Source organism: Schistocerca cancellata, chromosome 5 (genome assembly GCF_023864275.1).
Source record: "Schistocerca cancellata isolate TAMUIC-IGC-003103 chromosome 5, iqSchCanc2.1, whole genome shotgun sequence".
Taxonomy (NCBI): Eukaryota; Metazoa; Arthropoda; class Insecta; order Orthoptera; family Acrididae; genus Schistocerca; species Schistocerca cancellata.
Window position 1 is genome coordinate 505,258,960 of NC_064630.1, and position 20,193 is coordinate 505,279,152.

Genomic DNA, 20,193 nt, shown 5'->3' on the forward strand with positions numbered 1-20,193 from the left:
TTAAAGTTCGTAGTATGTTCCTTGGACACGCTTAAAAATGGGCAGTATCTGAAGGTCTATATCTATATCCGAATCCCGCTCCAGCTACTGCCGGGTCTGGGTGCTGACGAGTCCTCTCTATTTGGCTCGGTCCTCCCACCACTTTTCTTGCTGCACTTGCTGCCAGGTCACACCTCTCATTTCAACAGATATTCTCACTCCCATTTTCCACCGTGTTCTTGGGCGCCCTCTGGGTCTTTTCCCATCCATCTTTAGTTCTTCCATAATTTTGGGGAGTCTCTGCCCATGCATCCTCTTAACATGCCCATACCATCTTAATCTCTTTCTTTCAATTTCCTCTCTCATACTTTTTTGTTTGAGGTCCTTTCTAATCTCTACATTCCTTACTCTGTCCATTCTTGTTTTTTCCCTTAACTGCTCTGAGAAATTTCATTTCCCCTGCTTGCAGTCTGCTCCAGTCCCTTTCTGTCATTGTCCATGTTTCTGCACCATAGGTGAAGGTAGATCGTCAAAATAATTTAAAACACAGCCTCGTGGAATAATGTTATTTTTCAATACTTTGAAACCTGTATTTCCCATAAACATTGCATATTGCTGACACTATATCCCTGCAGTGTTGTCAGACATCACTGCGACCATACGAATTACAGCCATATATACTACATCGTTACCGCGCGACTATCATCCGGCAATGTTTCGGCAACACTTTTCCGGGGCAGAAGTATTTACAAGGAGCCACACTATTGCAACAAAATGGACGAAGGCCGACTCGTGAAAGTGAGTACCGCTCAACTGCTTATACTTCATACTGTACAAGGAATAACGTTAGGGAGAACAAGAGAAATCGGCGATGCGTTCATCTTTAAGTAGGTGGAAATGCTTCAGAAAATTTGACTCGTGAACTGATGGTAGATACACACCTTTTTCAGAATTTTACCAGTATGTCAAAACACTATTTCCAGTCTCTTGTACGAGCAATTGGTCTGAGAATCATTAAACCCGATACAAAGACGAGAGACTGTATACCAGTTACAACCTTAGCAACTCATGATTGGCACAGATGTTTAATGTAGCTCTTTAAAGTGCACTACTTATCATTAAGCCTCTTGGTAGCAGAAGTAAGCAATGCTTTGGGAGAATCACAGAAAGTTTTCATTAACATAAGTCTGAAATAAGAAAGCAAATCGCGTTTCCGATCTAACCGGAAACAGCTTGCGAATTGTCCTTTTTCAGATTTCAGTTTTAGTATACATTACTTTCGGCGTCCCATAGCTCAGGTAATAAAGAGATAAATCGTATGTATGAAATTCATAATTCTCCAATCTGTCTACTTCTCCATTGCTGTAAACAACAAACTCAAAATTAAAAAGAGGTAACAAAAAATATGGCTACATGTACGCCCAAACTTTCGAACAACAGCGAAACGACATTGTTTTCTCTTAGATACGTGTCTGCAGCGCTTTCGGTGAGATAATCAAGAAACAAAGTTGAGAGTCAGAGGGAAGCTTTTACAGGCAGGAACAGAGAGAGATGTTGCTAATGCGACCATCCGTCTTTTCTTCTTCTTCTTTTTTCTGCAAATCGAGATTTTTGTAGCTCTGGCTAGAATTTTTTCAAAGGCAATCCGGAACACCTATTTGTGCCGCATGTAACAGTGATGAAACGATTTATCTCGAATAAGATATTTACTTTACCTGTGTTGGTATGTTCTATTATAGGTTTAAGTTGGACAAAATTCACAGCACTGGTAAATATAGTATGTTTGCTCACTCTCCGTCTTAGCAGATACTAGTAAAAGACCAATTAATGTACTTTTCGTAACAAATTAAAGTGATATTTTGCATATTACATCTAATTAAATTTTTTCTTTTTGCACTATTAAAATTTTATAGTGGGTCCCGAATTTGGGTCTAGAAAATATAGTCACCTTAGTATTTCCCTGCAATTCTAAATAATCTCCAAACTTGGTTGGCAATATATCAGAGCTATCTGAAAAGGCAGTAGCATTGCCAGGCCATACAGCAACATTGCCGCGTGTGCGACCACATTGCTGCAATGTTGACGGCAACGCTACTGCTGGCAAATGTTGCCGTAAGATATCACCGATGTAAACCCACCTTAATAGTCCTGTCCGCGTAGTCTCTGGGCCCTATCCCGCCTATTATAAGGATTTAGTGCAAAATAAATGACAATTGTGTATTTGATGACGCTGGTATGTCATTCTTCATTTTAGGAGCGCAGATCGCGAATCTGAACGCTAGACATGTGTTGTTCGAAACTTTGCGGTAGCTTAGAGACACGTACTCGCAGGAAGAACTGCAAAAACATATCACCGTTAAAACTGCGATACGAGAGACGGACGATAGCGATGTGCTCTGGCATTTGGAAACTCGTATGATTGCCATTGCGAGGACACTATACGGGCAGCGTGGGCAGCAACGATGCGGCTCTTGAAGTGGGGGCACTAGACCTGAAGATGAATGTGTCCACTCTGGTTCGTCAATAATGTAAGAAAGATGAGGGTTTAACGTCTCGTCGAAGTGGAGGTGATTAGAGATGGATCTCTGATTCGTCTCTGGCACCGACCAGTTATGGTAGTTAAGATCTGCCAAACGATAATTTCGGAGGTTCTCGTCCAGAAGCGTAAGAAGACGGGGGACCACGATTGCTTGGGGTGGTAGCCAGGGGCGAAGTGACAATCAAGCGGCGTGCTGTGAGTGGAGAAGGCTTGGTGGAGGTACTTGACTGTGCGACAGATGCACTCGTACATAGCCCAAGCCGATCGCCTTGGAAATCAGTGCAGCAGTAAAACAATATGCAAGGGCCAGAGAAAGGGACCGTATCAGCTAGTTCGTGGCTGAAACTGACTGTCAGATGTACAGACATCTGCATATATTTTCATCCCCCTCAATTACTGGATGCAAGGCCCCGAGAAAATAGTATATGTACATGGCTGTACTAGAGATTTAATGTTACACCGTTGTTATAATGTCATAAATATATACAAGACAGCATAGACCAACTCATTATACCAATATAGATTATAACATGGTAACATAACTTAGTTACAATGTATAACATATTGTAAGACACGTTAGTGTGATGTACTACTAAGAGGTGCATTCAAGTTCTAAGGCCTCCGATTTTTTTTTCTCCGGACTGGAAAGAGATAGAACCATGCGCATTGTTTTAGAATGAGGCCACGTTCATTCTCAATACGTCCCAGAGTGGGCAGCACCGTACGGCAGATGGAATTTTACCGCCAGCAGCGAGAATGAGAACTGTTTTAAATACTTAAAATGGAGACGGTTCAAATGATCCAAATGGCTCTGAGCACTATGGGACTTAACATCTATGGTCATCAGTTCCCTAGAACTTAGAACTACTTAAACCTAACTAATCTAAGGACATCACATCACACAACACCCAGTCATCACGAGGCAGAGAAAATCCCTGACCCCGCCGGGAATCGAACCCGGGACCCCGGGCGTGGGAAGCGAGAACGCTGCCGCACGACCACGAGCTGCGGAGAAATGGCGACGTTTTCCTTACTTGAACAGCGTGCAATCATTCGTTTTCTGAATTTGCGTAGTGTGAAACCAATTGAAATTCACTGACAGTTGAAGGAGACATGTGGTGATGGAGTTATGGATGTGTCGAAAGTGCATTCGTGGGTGCGACAGTTTAATGAAGGCAGAACATCGTGTGACAACAAACCGAAACAACCTCGGGCTCGCACAAGCCGGTCTGACGACATGATCGAGAAAGTGGAGAGAATTGTTTTGGGGGATCGCCGAATGACTGTTGAACAGATCGCCTCCAGAGTTGGCATTTCTGTGGGTTCTGTGCACACAATCCTGCATGACGACCTGAAAATGCGAAAAGTGTCATCCAGGTGGGTGCCACGAATGCTGACGGACGACCACATGGCTGCCCGTGTGGCATGTTGCCAAGCAATGTTGACGCGCAACGACAGCATGAATGGGACTTTCATTTCGTCGGTTGTGACAATGGATGAGACGTGGATGCCATTTTTCAATCCAGAAACAAAGCGCCAGTCAGCTCAATGGAAGCACACAGATTCACCGCCACCAAAAAAATTTCGGGTAACCGCCAGTGCTGAAAAAATGATGGTGTCCATGTTCTGGGACAGCGAGGGCGTAATCCTTACCCATTGCGTTCCAAAGGGCACTACGGTAACAGGTGCATCCTACGAAAATGTTTTGGAGAACAAATTCCTTCCTGCACTGCAACAAAAACGTCCGGGAAGGACTGCGCGTGTGCTATTTCACCAAGACAACGCACCCGCACATCGAGCTAACGTTACGCAACAGTTTCTTCGTGATAACAACTTTGAAGTGATTCCTCATGCTTCCTACTCACCTGACCTGGCTCCTAGTGACTTTTGGCTTTTTCCAACAATGAAAGACTCTCTCCGTGGCCGCACACTCACCAGCCGTGCTGCTATTGCCTCAGCGATTTTCCAGTGGTCAAAACAGACTCCTAAAGAAGCCTTCGCCGCTGCCATGGAATCATGGCGTCAGCGTTGTGAAAAATGTGTACGTCTGCTGTGTGATTACGAGAAGTAACGCCAGTTTCATAGATTTCGGGTGAGTAGTTAATTAGAAAAAAAATCGGAGGCCTTAGAACTTGAATGCACCTCGTAATACATGTGCAGTGTTGAAATTATAACAACAGGTATAACACGACGTACTGTGTAGTACATAGACAGCAGGTCAAAAGTCAGTGCCAACAAATACGGGTAAATAAAAAACAAAAACTTGTCAGTGACTGTTGGAGCCAACGCAGCACACCATCGTTACTTTCCAGGGGTTTGCTCTAGTGGTGATGTCTTTTCATTGACCCTCTCCAACCTCTGGTGAAGTGCCAATTGTGTGTATCGCACGGATAACTCGGAAGGAATTCCTTTGCACTTAATGCTGTATAGGTTTCGTTATCGGTGACAAAAGAATTGAAGAAAGGTACAAGAGGAATCTAGGAGCCAGCACACAATCCCGTCCTGAAGTACAAAAAAATGGTTCAAATGGCTCTGAGCACTATGGGACTCAACTGCTGTGGTCATAAGTCCCCTAGAACTTAGAACTACTTAAACCGAAGTAACCTAAGGACATCACACACATCCATGCCCGAGGCAGGATTCGAACCTGCGACCGTAGCGGTCGTGCGGTTCCAGACTGTAGCGCCTTTAACCGCTCGGCCACTCCGGCCGGCCTTGAAGTACAAAAGGGAGCCTCTGATGTAAACATTTCCATCCGGTGACATATCTCAGTTAAGCTTCGCACGACCTCACCTCATGAGACGTAACAGCGCCGGCGTAGCTAATACATGCTTGTGCGATGGCGCTCGGCTTGCAGGTAGCTGGTTCGAAACTAGAAGTGGAAAAACATTCTGCTGGGCAAGGGGATGAGAAGTTGTGGTGTAAAACTGATTATCAGACTCGATACCCAAAATTCCTCACGTCTACGCAGCATCTCTTGAAATGATCTCTTGTGACACTTGATGGTGATCCATCCGCTGGATGTGGACGTAAAGTTTGGCTGTTCCATTTTTGCTGTTGAGTAGCAGGCTCTATACTGGCACCAGGTTTCACCTTCCCTCTTCTCTATCATTATCAACAACAACAGTAACACAGACGAGACACTACTATACGCACAATTATTACAGTCAGATGCACGAAACGATTACAATTAAAACACCTGATATGTAATTGCCATGAGTTACACTACATAATGTTACATTACATAATGAGACGTTGGGGAACTTATTGCGAGTTCAGTAATTGCGATTTCAGTAATTGTACCCCGATTCTCCTTTCTTTCTGGTCAAATATTTCAATCACGGGGGCTCGAAACCGCTCTCTTTCGTTGGACGCAACTAGTCGTTAGAAGTACACCTGCAGGTTTTTTGAGCCATGTTGCCTTATAACCGTCCGTAATTACGAAAGTGTTACTGGTGCACGATTTTGTGTACGAACTGACCTCTCGATTATGTCTCACAAACATTTGATGGGATTCATATCAGGTGCTCAGGATGGCTAAATCATTCACTCGAATTGTCCAGAAAGTTCTTCAAACCAAACGCGAGCAATTGTGGCCCAGTGGCGATTCCATCGTTGTTTGGCAACATGAAGTCATGAATGGCTGCAAACGGTCTCCAAGTAGTCTCACATAATCATTTCTAGTCAATCATAGGTTTAGTTGGACCAGGGAACCCAGTCCATACCAGATAAACGCAGTCCAAATTATTTTGGAGCCACCATCAACTTGCACAATGTTTTGTTGACAACTAGGGTCCATGGCTTTGTGGTGTCTGCGCCTTACTCGAACCCCACTATCAGCTCTTACCAGCCGACCGATGTGGAACGGCGCGACCGCTACGCTCGCCGGCCGGAGTGGCCGAGCGGTTCTAGGCGCTACAGTCTAGAATCGAGCCGCCGCTATTCCGCGTAAAGTCCCGCTACAGTTGACAGCAGAGTTCCCCTTCAATTTATGCAGATGACGATGAGACAAGAAATTTAAAATAAGACATGTCCGGAAATACCTCAAAAATGGATGACAAATGTTGAACAAGTGACGTTACCAGATGAGGTACCTCTCGACACGTGATGCGGCTGAGCCTATCGATCTGATCATTACAATGACGTATTGATGTCGGTGTGGCACTGGGCCCACGCACGCGACTTAAAGAGTCCGGAGTTCAGGGCTCGCGTCTTGCGTCTGGCAGGCAGCATTTTTCATAGTATTAGATAGTTGTGTGGTAAGGTTTGCTATTTTATTTACTCGTCTCGTTGTCTCTGCTGGTTATTTGCAACGTACAGTAGGCCTACAGCAAAAACCTACCGTATTGCGTCACAAGTAAACGAGTATAAAGCCGGCCGGTGTGACCGAGCGGTTCTAGGCGCTTCAGTCTGCAACCGCGCGACCGCTACGGTCGCAGGTTCGAATCCTGCCTCGGGCATGGATGTGTGTGATGTCCTTAGGTTAGTCAGGTTTAAGTAGTCCTAAGTTCCAGGGGACTGATGACCTCAGATGTTAAGTCCCATAGTGCTCGGAGCCATTTGAACCATTAGATTAGGATGTAACGTTCCATCGATGACTAGGGCATTAGAGACAGTTGTTTTCTACTCAGTAACTTCCTGTGCGTCATGCAAGGCGTAAGAAGGCTGGAGAATTAAGATTGATTTTCATCTTCGCTTTGTGTCTGGCAGAAGAGAAGCTGTATAATGTAAAATTCGTGATTCCCAAATTACTCTGTGACGTCGTTGCTTCAATTCCGAACATTTTTGTAGTTTCTGGGAATGTAGGGCGCATATTTTCCATCCGCCTGTGGGCGGCCTGTCACTTTTTTTCAAGTGGCTTATCAGTATTTTCAAGGATTCCTCTCCAGTGACTGTAGTAACTTATAAGCCTGTCTTTGTGACCCACAGTTAAAATCTGGTCTCATAACACAGAGCGGAGACGGAACACCTGTACGGAGAGACGTTTCTGCGGAGCCTGGCGCTCCTGTTGAAATAATCGGCTTTTCGCGTGTGACTCACAAGCACACTAAGGATTTTATTTCCTGTCTAGCAATATAGCACAGCGCGCTGTAGTGGACGGCACGTTTTACTAGAAATTAGTTTTACCGTTACGTTGGAAGGTTAAATAAATTAAGTCGCTTTTTATGATAATTTATTTCGCCTTTACTAATTTTAGGCTGGTTTCCTCACCTTTAGGCGAGGTCTAAGCTAGATTGGAATGTGACAGTTTGGTTTTGAGTTAGTAAAATCAACATAGGAGAAAGCAAGAAAGGATCTGATGTGTGTTGAGCTCTACAGGAATGCCATCTCATTCAATCTCTGCACACGTGTCACTCCGCACAACTGCCACAAACATTGGGACGGTGGAGTCGAAATCTTGTCCTGCCAGTGTAATTAAGGTTTTTTGATGTTTTCCAAATTACTGAAGGCGAATGCTAAGTCGGTTCCTTCAATGAAGCAAAGACCGATTTTGTAATGTATTCACGTCTAATGGACCCAAATTTCCATTTCTATCGTTCTCAAGATGAAACAGACATTAGAATCTTCCCTTCTTTTCACCCAACCAATATTAACCCAAGGTGGACTTCACGTTAAAGACTGACAAAGACTTCTGCTACTATGTTCTTGACATAGAAAAAATCTTCATTTCAGTGCGAAAACCTCAGACCCGTTCGCTACGTCAGTAACCCGTGCAAGAGCACCCTCAGACAGTTGAGAACCTGCCTGAAGCTATCTAGGCCCAGCCTAGGGAAACCTAAATTATCAACAAATACTGACATAGGGAACATTCGAGAGAGATGTAATCCGGGCGCGTCTTCCCCGTCAAATACTGATAGATTCTCATGCTCATTTGAATGATACGAAAAATGCATCCACTCTACTGTGGTCTTTCTCGTTAATTTTAATGCGTGTAAAACTTCTACCCTAATTAAAAGCCCGTAGGATACATCTTGATACAAAGGTCCTTTCCAGCAGACTTAGAAGATATATATTATTATATACGGAGAAGATGTTCTCGGTTTTCCATTTCCGTGACTAGAGGTAACATTGTCGAGGTGCCGTCGGATACCACCGCCATCGTGCTCGTGAGGTAAAACTTCTTAATGTCAGAACGCAGGAAAGTGAGTTGAACAGCCCGTTAAAAAAAAGTGGTAAGGTCTTATGGGACCAAACTGCTGAGATCATCGGTCCCTATGCTTACACACTAACTTAATTTAAGCTAAGCAAGGGACACACCCACGCCCGAGCGTGGATTCGAACCTCCGACGGGGGCAGCCGCGCGTACCGTGACAAGGCGCCCCAGGCCGCTCGGCTACAACCCGCGTCGCAGCCTGTTAGCAGGCTCGGGAGGCTGGCGCCACATTCGAAGTTCCGTCCTGCCGATCTATTAACTGAACAGGGACTTCAGAAAATAACGCAACAAGAGATTCGCATTGTCAAAAGAGAGAACATGTTCTAAATTTCCTACAGAGAGACCGTTCTGCTGCGATACGGCCAACAGCTGCATCACAGAGTGCTAATGAAATGGCGCAGCAAATAGAAATGTATTCCAAAGTAAAAGTAAGAAGGACAGTACGATTCTTGTGCATGAAACGTCTAAATTCCACACAAATTCCCCGTGAAATCTGGCGGTATGTGGACCAAATGCAATTGGGGGTGGGGGAGGGACACCACGACACGATTTTCGAACGATTTCGATGTTCACACAGCGGTTCTCGGATAGATCTATGTTCACGGGAGCAGATGTCAATCTTCGAGGAACTGGACGAATTATAGTGTCTTCCGACCATTGTTTACAGAGACGTGGTGACTATGTAGAAAAAGTGTGTCATGTATCTATGTCAACTTCGAAATGTAGTGCAGCATTCGAAAAGGGCTACTTAGCTTGCAATAATAATGTGTAACTTAACTTCTTGAAGTACCTCGCGTATCAAGATCTTCCTCTGATCTCAATCGGTGTCCAAAGCCGACACACAGATTGTGTACAACTGTCTATATTGTCATACAGTAAAACCGTACAATTAGGACCATTAGTTGATTTTAACTGGTATACGTTAAAACGACTGGCAAACTGTATGTTGAAATTTCGTATTAGATTAAAACTGTGTGCCGGATCGGGATGCGAATTTGGAACTTTTGCCATTCGCGGGTGAGCTGTGCATGGATAGCTCCGTTGGTAGCGCATTTTACCGCAAAAGGCAAAGGGTCTAGGTTCGAGAACCCTGTCCATGACACAATTCTAAACTCAATGCGCAATCCTCTGCAGAATGAAAATTCATTCTGGAGATAATCTGCTACTGTTTGACACTATACCCTTCTTATAGACACAAGTACAGATACTTAAACAAAACGTAATTTATCCTGCTCATAAATGTATAAAATCATTGGAGCAACTAGTTTATATATATGGGCGATTCAAAGCTTTGTGTTGTTTGCTTAGTTATCCAACGTGCCAGTAGTGATAGTATAACTCTACTAAAGAGGCTACTTGTGTTTAATTATGCATTGATTTTGTTTTCTTTGTTCCAGGATATTTATTTTGGGACGCCACACCACGTTGAACATATTTCTTGGATCCTCCAGAGCAGTGCTGGACTTCACTGACTGGAATCACTTGTAGTTGGTGTGTTACCTCTTAGTCAGTGTTCAAGAACAACTTCGGATAGACTCACTATAGGTGAGTACCGCAGTTAACACCTATTTTTCTTTCTATTTTTGTTTCTGCACATTACTTTCAGATATGTCGCTGCGTTACAAACTGTGACGTCCTGGAACAGTGTTTGAGCATACGCTGCCTGATAGACAGCTGTAATGCATTCCATTGTGATTGTCATTGTCACAGATTTTTACGATCGCACGAAGTGAATTTTTTTTCGTTTTTATTTGATGTTTCTGTGTTTGACGGCAAGAGGAAATACAGGTACTGTACCATTTAAGGCACTACTAGCTCCGGACAATACTTTTATAAGGGCTGTTTCATATTTCTAGAAACTCGCGTGTTTTTTGCCACTTCGCCAAAAAACTTGATCGCCTTTCATTGTATGAAATTATCTTCTGATACGCACGAGAAGGATCGAACTCTAGTACAGAGCAACGCTAGAAAGCCTCCTTCGTCAATCTGAGCGCCATACGAACGATCGGAAGTTTCTAAGAGCATCCAGTTTCGTGATGTTTCATAAGGTCTTTCTTCCATCCCTTCGCCTTTATCAGTGTATCATAATACAGCATTCATGAGGAGTCTTGTTACTGACAGAGCAGCAGAGAGTCAGGAAGATAGATTGCTGTATAAATGCGCGAAGAATTCAGAAAAGATAAAGAAAATCTTGCAGCACAGCTAAACTTGAATAAAGATTCTCCCATAAACTGAAAAATTTTGATGAGAAACCTATTGTAAGGGCGTGGGCTGATACCCTTATGGTTGCAGGATAGCTACGCGTGCAGTGCGGTGATACAGGCTAGTTGGCACTCTGTGCGCTAATGAAATAGCATTAGCAAGACATACACTGAGGTGAAAAAGGACATGGGAATAGCTATTGCACATGTAAAGATGACACTAGGGTTGCGTACGCAGGGTATAAAAGGGCAGTGCACTGGTGGAGCTGTCGTTTGCACTCGGGTGATTCATGCGAAAAGGTGTCCGACGTAGTTATGGGCGCAGACGGGAATTAACAAATATTGAACGCGAAATGGTAGTTGGAGCTAGACGTAGAGGACATTCCATTTCGGAAATCACTTGGGAATTCAATAATTCGAAATGCACAGTGTCAAGAGTGTGTCGAGAATACCACATTTCACGCATTCCCAGACAATGCAACGGCCAACGGCCTTCACTTGACGACCGAGATAAGTGGCGTTTTCGCAGAGCTGACAGTGCTAACGGACAAGCAACACTGCTGTCCCTGTCGGCTGGACCCTATACGATCGGAGAACAGTGACCTGGTCAGATATGTGCCGATTTCATTTGGTAAGAGCTGATGTTGGGATCAGAGTGTGATGCAGACCGCACGAAGCCATGGACCCAGGTTATCAACGAGGCACTGTGCAAGCTGGTGGTGGTTCCATAATGGTGTAGACTGTGTTTATATGGGCTAGGACTGGGTTCTGTTCTCCATCTGAACCGATCATTGACTGAAAACGGTTATGTTCAGCTGCTTTGAGACCATTTGTAGAAATTCATGGACTCCATATTCTCAAACAAAGGTGGATTTTTATGGATGACTGTGCACCATGTCAATGGACAAGAATTGTTCGCGACTGATTTGAAGAACATGCTGAGCAATTAGAGCGAATGACCTGGTTACCCATATCGCCCGATATGAACCCCATCGAACGTTTATGTGACATAATCCTGCGCCAACAGCACTTCGCAATTATGTCTGACTACAGCGGTAGCATGGCTCAATATTTCTGCAGGGAACTTCCAAAGGCTTGTCGAGTCCATGCCACATTGAGCTGCTGCACTAAAAAAGGAGGTCCGACATGACATTAGGTGGTATCCACTGGCTCTTGTCACCTTAAGCGTATTCTCCAGATTCTTGGGGCTGTTGTCTCTGTAACGGCCACTCTAGTTAACACCTTTGTGCCGTGGAGGGGATGGGGTAAGGTGGGGGAGGGGGTAGTGGGCAGCTCGCGTAGCACGTTCAGTGTCATCGATCACCAGATCTTCGACGGCTTGTTACAAGGGCACACTCTCTGACATCGAAGGCATGTGCCCAAGTAAACTCCAGCATGTGTGCATAGGATGCAGATGGTAGTGCAGAGTTGTAGCATGTCCCTCCGCCAGAGGTAGGCCGGCGACGCTGTCTGCTCCCAGATGCATATCGGTGACAGAAGTTCTTAACGTGCCTCCCAGATAAGGCGAAAGGTCGACGGAGTGCCAAGCACCACCAGTCAGGTTCTCAAAGAGTCGTACGTTGAAGTCCCGAAGACTCTGCATCAGTGGGTGAGATGTTGGCAGCTCACAGCATACAGGTTCAGCAGGCCAAGCATGCAGCAATCTCGAAGGCAGAAGTCATCTGACGAATGGGAGGCAGCACATTTGGGGCCTCCATCGTAGCTGGATCACTGTAACTGAAAAGACTAAGGGTTTGGAAGCTTCAATATTTATTGCCTCTGCCTGAAGCAATGACGTTGTGTCTTTCTGAGTATGAGCACACTTGTCCGCGTTTTCTGGTCTCATCAGCGTTCTTTGCCACACATCGATGTCATAACAGAGGCTTTCAGTGCTTCAGTTTGGTGCTTTTTCGCCATGTCAGCAATCTGATAGGTGTTCTTGTAGAGAATCGACTCGTCCTAGCAGCATCGTGCTGTCAGAAAATCATGTCTGCTTGTTTGTCTTCCTATTTGCTACACGACATGTTCGTCCGGTGTGACCTGGCTTAGCGCTGGCTGGAGAAAACTCCAAGAAATTTTTGCTCTTGCCCACATTCGGCACAACAGTGTGGAAAGCTGGTTTCTTTTCAGGTCTAACAGATCAAGACAAAAGAAAATTTTCATTCAGCCAATGGATTCTGCTGTGTTTTTCCTCTGATAAAGCTTAAGCCACAGTTTACGTTGTATTCTAATGTTAAAGTGAGTGTCGTACTGCATCATCTTGTGCATCTGTCTGTTGCAGACCGTAGTACGGCTTGTGCCACAGGGCACAGACACCGGTGACTCAAACATTATGACCATCTATTTAATAGCGTATTGGACGGTCTTTGGAGCATAATACAGCAGTGATTCTTTGTGGATTTCCGGAGGTTGGCGGCTCCAGACGTTTAGGCACAGGTCATGCAATTCCTGTAAATTATGGGGCGGTGTGTTGTGGGCGCAGAGGTTGCACACGATAACATCCCAGATTTTTTCGATTACTTTCAGTTCAGATTTGGAGAATTTGGTGGCCAAGACATCATCATTAGTGAACTATCATGTTCGTGAAACCACTGCGGCACGATTCTGGCCTGTTGGCATGGAGAGTTATCCTGCTGGAAGGTGCCATCGCTGTCGGGGAGTAATAAAGGATGGCGAGGTGCAAGTGGCCCACAATAATGTTCACGTACTCAACTGTGTACACTACCACGAAGCCCGTATCCTCCTGTGGCGGTTCGAGGAGAAAAACGTTGCCAGAGTGCATTCGTTGTTGTTGTCGTCGTACGGGGCCAGCACCAGGCATGATGGTATGGGGTGCCTTTGGGTTCACAACCCCATAACCTCTGGTTCTCAGAGCCGGTAATTTGTACAGTAGGCTCGGGTATGAGAGTAGTTTGAAATATTCTCAGAATTGAATATAAAAAAAAGACTTACCTCAGTAAGTCTTTATTTTTCAGTGTACACAGAGGTGATAGTCATGGGATACCGCCTAATATCATGGCGGACCTCCTGTTGCACGGCGTAGTGCAGCAACTTGATGTGACACGGAATCAACAAGTCGTTCGAAGTCCGCTGCGTAAATATTGAGCTATAGCCGTAGATAATGGCGAAAATGTTTCCGGTGCAAGACTTTGTGCACGAACTGACCTCTTGATTATGTTCCGTGAATGTGCAATGGGATTCATATCGGTCGTTCTGGATGGACAAATCATTCGCTCGAATTGTCCAGAATTTTCTCCAAACCAGTCGCAAACAATTGTGGCCCAGCGACATGGGGCATTGCCAACTGCAAAAATTCCATCGTTATCGGCTGCAAATAGTCTCCAGGTACCCGAACATAACCATTTCCGGTAAATGATCAGTTCATTTTTACCAGAAGACCCAGTCCATTCCACAAAACATAGCCCACGCCATTATGGAGCCACCATCAGCTTGCTTAGTATCTAGTTGAAAACCTGCGTCCATGGCTTCGTGGGGACTGCGCTAGACTCGAATCGCACCATCAGCTCTACTGGAATCGGCACTCACGAGCCCAGAAGAGGAGCGGAGGCGATGTCGTGCTGTTAGCAAAGGTACTCGCGTCGGTCGTCTGCTGCCACAGCCCATTAACGCAAAATTTCGCCGCTCTGTCCTAACGGATAAGTCCGTTGTACGTCCCACATTCATGTCTACAGTTATTTCACGCAGTGTTACTTGTTTGGTAGCATTGGAAACTCTACGTGAACACCGCTGCTCTCCGTCGTTAAGTGAAGGTCGTCTGCCATTGCATTGTCCGTCGTGAGAGGTAATGCCTGAAATTTAGTATTCTTGGCACACCCTGACACTGTGGATCTCAGAATATTTGAACCCCCTAACGATTTCCGAAATGAAATGTCCCTGGCTTATAGCTCCAACTACCATTCCGCGTTCAGCGTCTTTTAGTTCCCGTCGTACGGCCATAACCATATCGGAAACCTTTTTACATCAATCGCAGGAGTACAAAAAATGACAGCTCCGCCAATACACTGCCCTTTTATGCCTTGTGTACGCTTTACTACCGCCCTCTGCATATGTGCAAATCGATATCCAATGACTTTTGTCACGTCATTGTAGACTCCGTATACACTAATGCAGTTGGTCCCGCCACGTTCCAGTGCCTTGATGCCATCTAGAATATTGTATTCCTCCACGCCTGCAAAATCCCAACTCTCGCTGCCATTTCTTCGTTTGAAGTGAATATTCGTCCACCGAGGAAATTTTTGAGCTTGCGGAAGATCTGGAAATCTTATAGAGCCAAGTTAGGCGAATAAATTTGGTGTAGGAACAATTTGTATCTTAGTTCAAGCATTTTTGCCGTGCAACGACTCGTATGTGTGGGCGCACTGTCTTGATGAAGGATGATTTTCTTCCTTCTAAACCTGCCTTTTTTCGATTATCTTTCGCTGTACTTAGTGCAGGAAGTTAGCGAAATATTGTTTCGTAATTGTTTGACCAGCGCGAAAATAATCTGTCAACAGAATCCCTTTCGCATCTCAGAAAACTGACATCGTGAACTTTCCGGGCGACCGTATTGTCTTCGATTTCTTTGGTGGTGGTGAATCAACATGTTTTCCACTGCTTTGATTGTCGTTTTGTCTCTGGGATATTGTAGTGTACGCAAGTTGCATCTATGGTCAGAAATCACAGCAGAAAGATTTTGGTGGTTGCTGCGAAAACGGGTGAAACTTTGTTCGGACGTTTCAATTTTGATGCGTTTCGGATCTTACTTTAAGAATGACGGCACCCATCTATGAGATAATTTTTTTCATACGCAATTCCACTATTTAAATGTGATATGCCCGTTCAGATGTCATCGCTGTAGCTTCAGCAGTTTTTCGTACTTTCGGTCGGTGAACCTCCATTATCGTTTTATCCATTTTTGCAGTAATTTCTGGGGTAGTGGCACATGTCGACCGACCACTCAGCGGTTCATCAACTAAGCTGTCCGCAGCAAATTAAAACTCATTTGTCCATCTGTAAACAGTTGAATACGAAGGAGCAGTCCCCTCCCCAGTGTGTTGGGAAAATCGCCACGAGTTTCTATTTTTAGTGCGAACTTGGTAGGTTAAGCTGTACCGTGAGTTACTGATATGCAAGTACAGGCACTGTGGCATTAGTAAGGAGTTAAGGTCAAATACCCTTACGGATCTCCAGATTTGTGGCTTCCGTGCTTCCCCTAACTCTATTAAAGTGAATACCGGGCAGTTTCCTTTGATGAGGACATTACATGTTACTTCATAGGGACCGAAGACCTCAGCAGCTTGGTCCCATAGGAAGTTACCACCATCATGTTACTTCATCATACCTCAACATCGACCCTAATCTCTGTTCTGTTTGTAGAATTCAATTGAATTTGTCTAATTTCCATTTCTTTTACGCATTATTTTTAAACCCACATTTTGTAATTACAGCACACACCTAAGTTTGACTTGGAGAAATACGAGGTGAAATTGCCAACTGCATTGCTTTCTTCGGTTGCAAAACCAGTATTCATTAAACTGTTTAATGAAAGTTGCAGTTAAACTCTCTCACCTATACAAGGTGATTCTTATTAACTCTTAAAAACCTCCTAAGAGACATAGACGACGCTGAGGCAAGTAATTTAATCTCATACAATGTATAGGGGGTCGCGCAAATGTCGGGAAATACCCGCAAAATGGATGAGTGCTGTCGAACATGTGACGTCGCCAGACGAAGTAGGCTACTTCGCCTCACATAGCAGTTGGACTTGGGTGGAAATGGATGACTGAGTGATACAGTAGAACACCTTTTTTAAATGTTATCTGTTGTAAATGTAGAAGTTACAAAATTATTGTCCTCGCTGTAATCAAGTAAAAGCTATTTTTAGGTTGCTTTCCTTCTGCCCTTTTTTTTTTGTTTGCAGATATATTTACTAAAGAAAGCGCGTGTTATTTACTGGTAACGACGGAATTCGGAAGCTTATACTCATTTGGTTCAAATGACTCTGAGCACTATGGGACTTAACATCTGAGGTCAACAGTCCCCTAGAACTTAGAACTACTTAAACCTAACTAACCTAAGGACATCACACACATCCATGCCCGAGGCAGGATTCGAACCTGCGACCGTAGCGGTCGCGCGGTTGCAGACTGAAGCGCCTAGAACCGCTCGGTCACACCGGCCGGCTTTATACTCGTTTACTTGTGACGCAATACGTTAGGTTTTTGCTGTAGGCCTACTGTACTTTGCAAATAACCAGCAGAGGCAACGAGACGAGTAAATAAAATAGCAAACCTTACCACACAACTGTCTAATACTATGAAAAATGCTGCCTGCCAGACGCAAGACTCGAGCCCTGAACTCCGCACTCTTTAAGTCGCGTGCGTGGGCCCAGTGCCACACCGACATCAATATGTCATTGTAATGATCAGATCGATAGGCTCAGCCGCAGCACGTGTCGAGAGGTACATCATCTGGTAACGTCACTTGTTCAACATTTGTCATCCATTTTTGAGGTATTTCCGGACATGTCTTATTTTAAATTTCTTGTCTCATCGTCATCTGCATAAATTGAAGGGGAACTCTGCTGTCAACTGCAGCGGGACATTACGCGGAATAGCGGCCGCTAGTGAAATCGTATACCGGACCGGGATTCGAACCCGGAATCTCCTGCTTACTAGGCAGATGCGGTAACCACTAAGCGAACCGGAACACAGCGTTATCGCAACTGCGCGGACTGTCTCGACACACCTCACGGCCTATCCACATTCACACTGAGCGCCACCTATCCACAGTACCTGTCCATTGACTCCTGTTCGTTACTCTGAGATCCCCACAGGAGATCGCACGTATTTGCGCAACAGCACTGAAGGAGATGGATCCATTGCCCAGCGAGGCGTATCAATGATATGAATGCTTGGTGTCTGTTCTTTCGGATATGTCGTCTGCGTTGCTTCGGAAGTTTTTTAAAGGTCAATAAGAATCGTCTTGTATATTACGCAGTTAGTGGTGTGGTACAGATATTAATAGATCCTTTGCATTAGAGACTGACATGTTTCCACAGATAAAAATCTTTCAAGCAGCATATCTCGCCTTGCTCCGTGTCTATATATACGCTGTATCTGGTACACACAACTACGAGTAATAATGCTCTCATATACACTCTCATTTAAAGCTACGCTACACATAACTGTGAATAGACTCACTGTATCATTCGCATCCGCTACACGCGATACAGATACCAGCAGGAAGTGGTAAACAAGCGCTGTTGACACATCCTGAAGCTCATGCTAAATATGCAGCAACTGATAAACTTGCCTTTTCACACACTGCGTGACAAATGATAAATGCTACGAGAATTTTGTCATATTATCATGAACTATATTTATTTCCTTACTAGAGTACCCACTCTTCTCAAAAGCCTGCTTTAGATGTTTTAACTCGGCGTCCAGGTGTTTCGGCGTACAAATCCTTTTAGCTCTGTCCACTAGACTTTTAACACATAGTTTTGCGACCGAATAACAGGAGACCTAAGTACAACGATAGGACACAGCGCTGGAAGAACACAGTTTCTCTACCCTTCATCAAAAACATAACGGATCAAATCGGCAAGATTTTAAGAAAACAACGTTCGACCGATTTTAAGACCAACTAAGAAAATAGGCCAAGCACTTCGTTCCGTTAAGGATACACGTCCCCCCTCTGTCTGCAAGTGGTGTATACAAAATTCCGTGTACGTGTGGTAGGGTCTAAATTGGAACTACAAAGAGAAGTGTGAATACACTGTTGAAGGAACATAAAAGTCTTTGCCGTCTAGGGAAAACAGCCAAGTCAGCTGTGGCGGAACATGCTCTTCAGTCGGGTAACCACGTAGTGAAATTTTCGGAAACTGAAGTTTTATGTACGGCTATATAGAGAAGCCATCGAAATGTATAAACATGGGGATAATTTTAACAGAAAAGAAGAAGCCATCAAACTCAGTGGTGTATGGACTGTGACGCTACAGAATCGATGAGAAGTTTTTATCTTTGACGTACTATGATCGATAGTTATATTTTATCCTTGACGAGGTTTATCTCTGCTATCACATGAAATCCAGACCACGCCCACTTTCCACAGTACTTAGGCCGCTCTTCGACGTCCGACTCGTCAGTCGGCAAGACTCAGCACTACCAGGAGCACCTCCGAAGATGTCCAACGCAGCATTGGACGAAACGTCAAGAATTGAAGAGTTCCATGGACCACTGCCATACAACCCGGAAAAATTCTTAGCAGCTTTGTTAATGAATTTACAAAATCGACCCAGCGTGCTTCTCGCTAGCTTGGCGACCCACATTTGACTGTTTGCCAATACATGTAATGAAAGTTTTCTTTACAAAATGGCGCCCATGACCAATAGCATCTGAGGATGGCTAATGTAGATAATAATTGTGTCATAGAATGTGACTGTATCTTACATAAAAGCAAGTTCGCCACTTGTCGGTCAGAGATACGCTTCGACAAAGTCATTTTTTTTCCGAAAAGCTTAAGAAGCGATGACGGAAATTCCTTCTGCGCTTTTGCGTATGGATGAAGCAGATAGTGGTGATGATTGTGAAGTCTAAACTATCGCGCATATCAATATAAGAACGAGTCGGCTACCATTTGACAGTGGTCGAGGTGTACTCGGCTGAAAGAAGCGGGAATTCAAACACTTCATGCGGCGAGGACGTGAACTCATTAATACTATGGCAAATTTTGTAAAATATAACATCCACGATTGTACCGTATGTATTTTCAGACATCTAAAGTCAAAAAATTCATTATCAAAAGACAATTTATTTTTTGTCTTTCCCTCATCATAAATAACGAACTCGTTTGACAAAATAAGGCAAATATAAAATCCATGCCTGGAAGAGTTAACATCAAAGTGAAGTTCACTCATTAAGAATCCAAACGATGAATCTTCTTCCGTGTGTTCTTGTGCGATTAACGAGTATACAGTTTTTATGATAGTCGTCGAAATTGCCATATGTATCGTTTCAACTACTTATTTGGTTCCTGGAGGTGCGACATGGGCTAATTTTATTGCTCTGTTAACGCCGTACAGTAAATACAAGACATCCTGACATGTTATAGAAATAAGGCTCGTACAGACCATTTGTTACATTTTGAACCCTTGGGGCTGGTTGATATTGTTACCTTCATCGCACAAACAACAGTTACCATCAATCTAAATAGTTGCTTTATACTTTTCACACAGATGACGGTACATTGTGACATACAGCTAAACGAACTTCTTTTGCCGGCCACTGTGGCAGAGCGGTTCTAGGCGCTTCAGTCCG

General features: G+C 44.3%; 1 protein-coding gene across 4 annotated transcripts in view; it reads left to right on the forward strand.

Annotated features, from left to right (window-relative positions):
* LOC126188087 (uncharacterized) overlaps positions 1-20,193 on the forward strand; it is a 538,033-nt gene that overhangs the window by 356,370 nt on the left and 161,470 nt on the right. For 3 of the 4 annotated variants that reach the window (XM_049929542.1, XM_049929546.1, XM_049929543.1), the window contains one exon: positions 10,070-10,217. The gene's annotated coding sequence lies outside the window, so the exon portion shown is untranslated. Of the gene's footprint in view, positions 1-692; positions 778-10,069; positions 10,218-20,193 lie in introns of those variants that run through there. The other variant, XM_049929544.1, reaches the window with a different exon arrangement.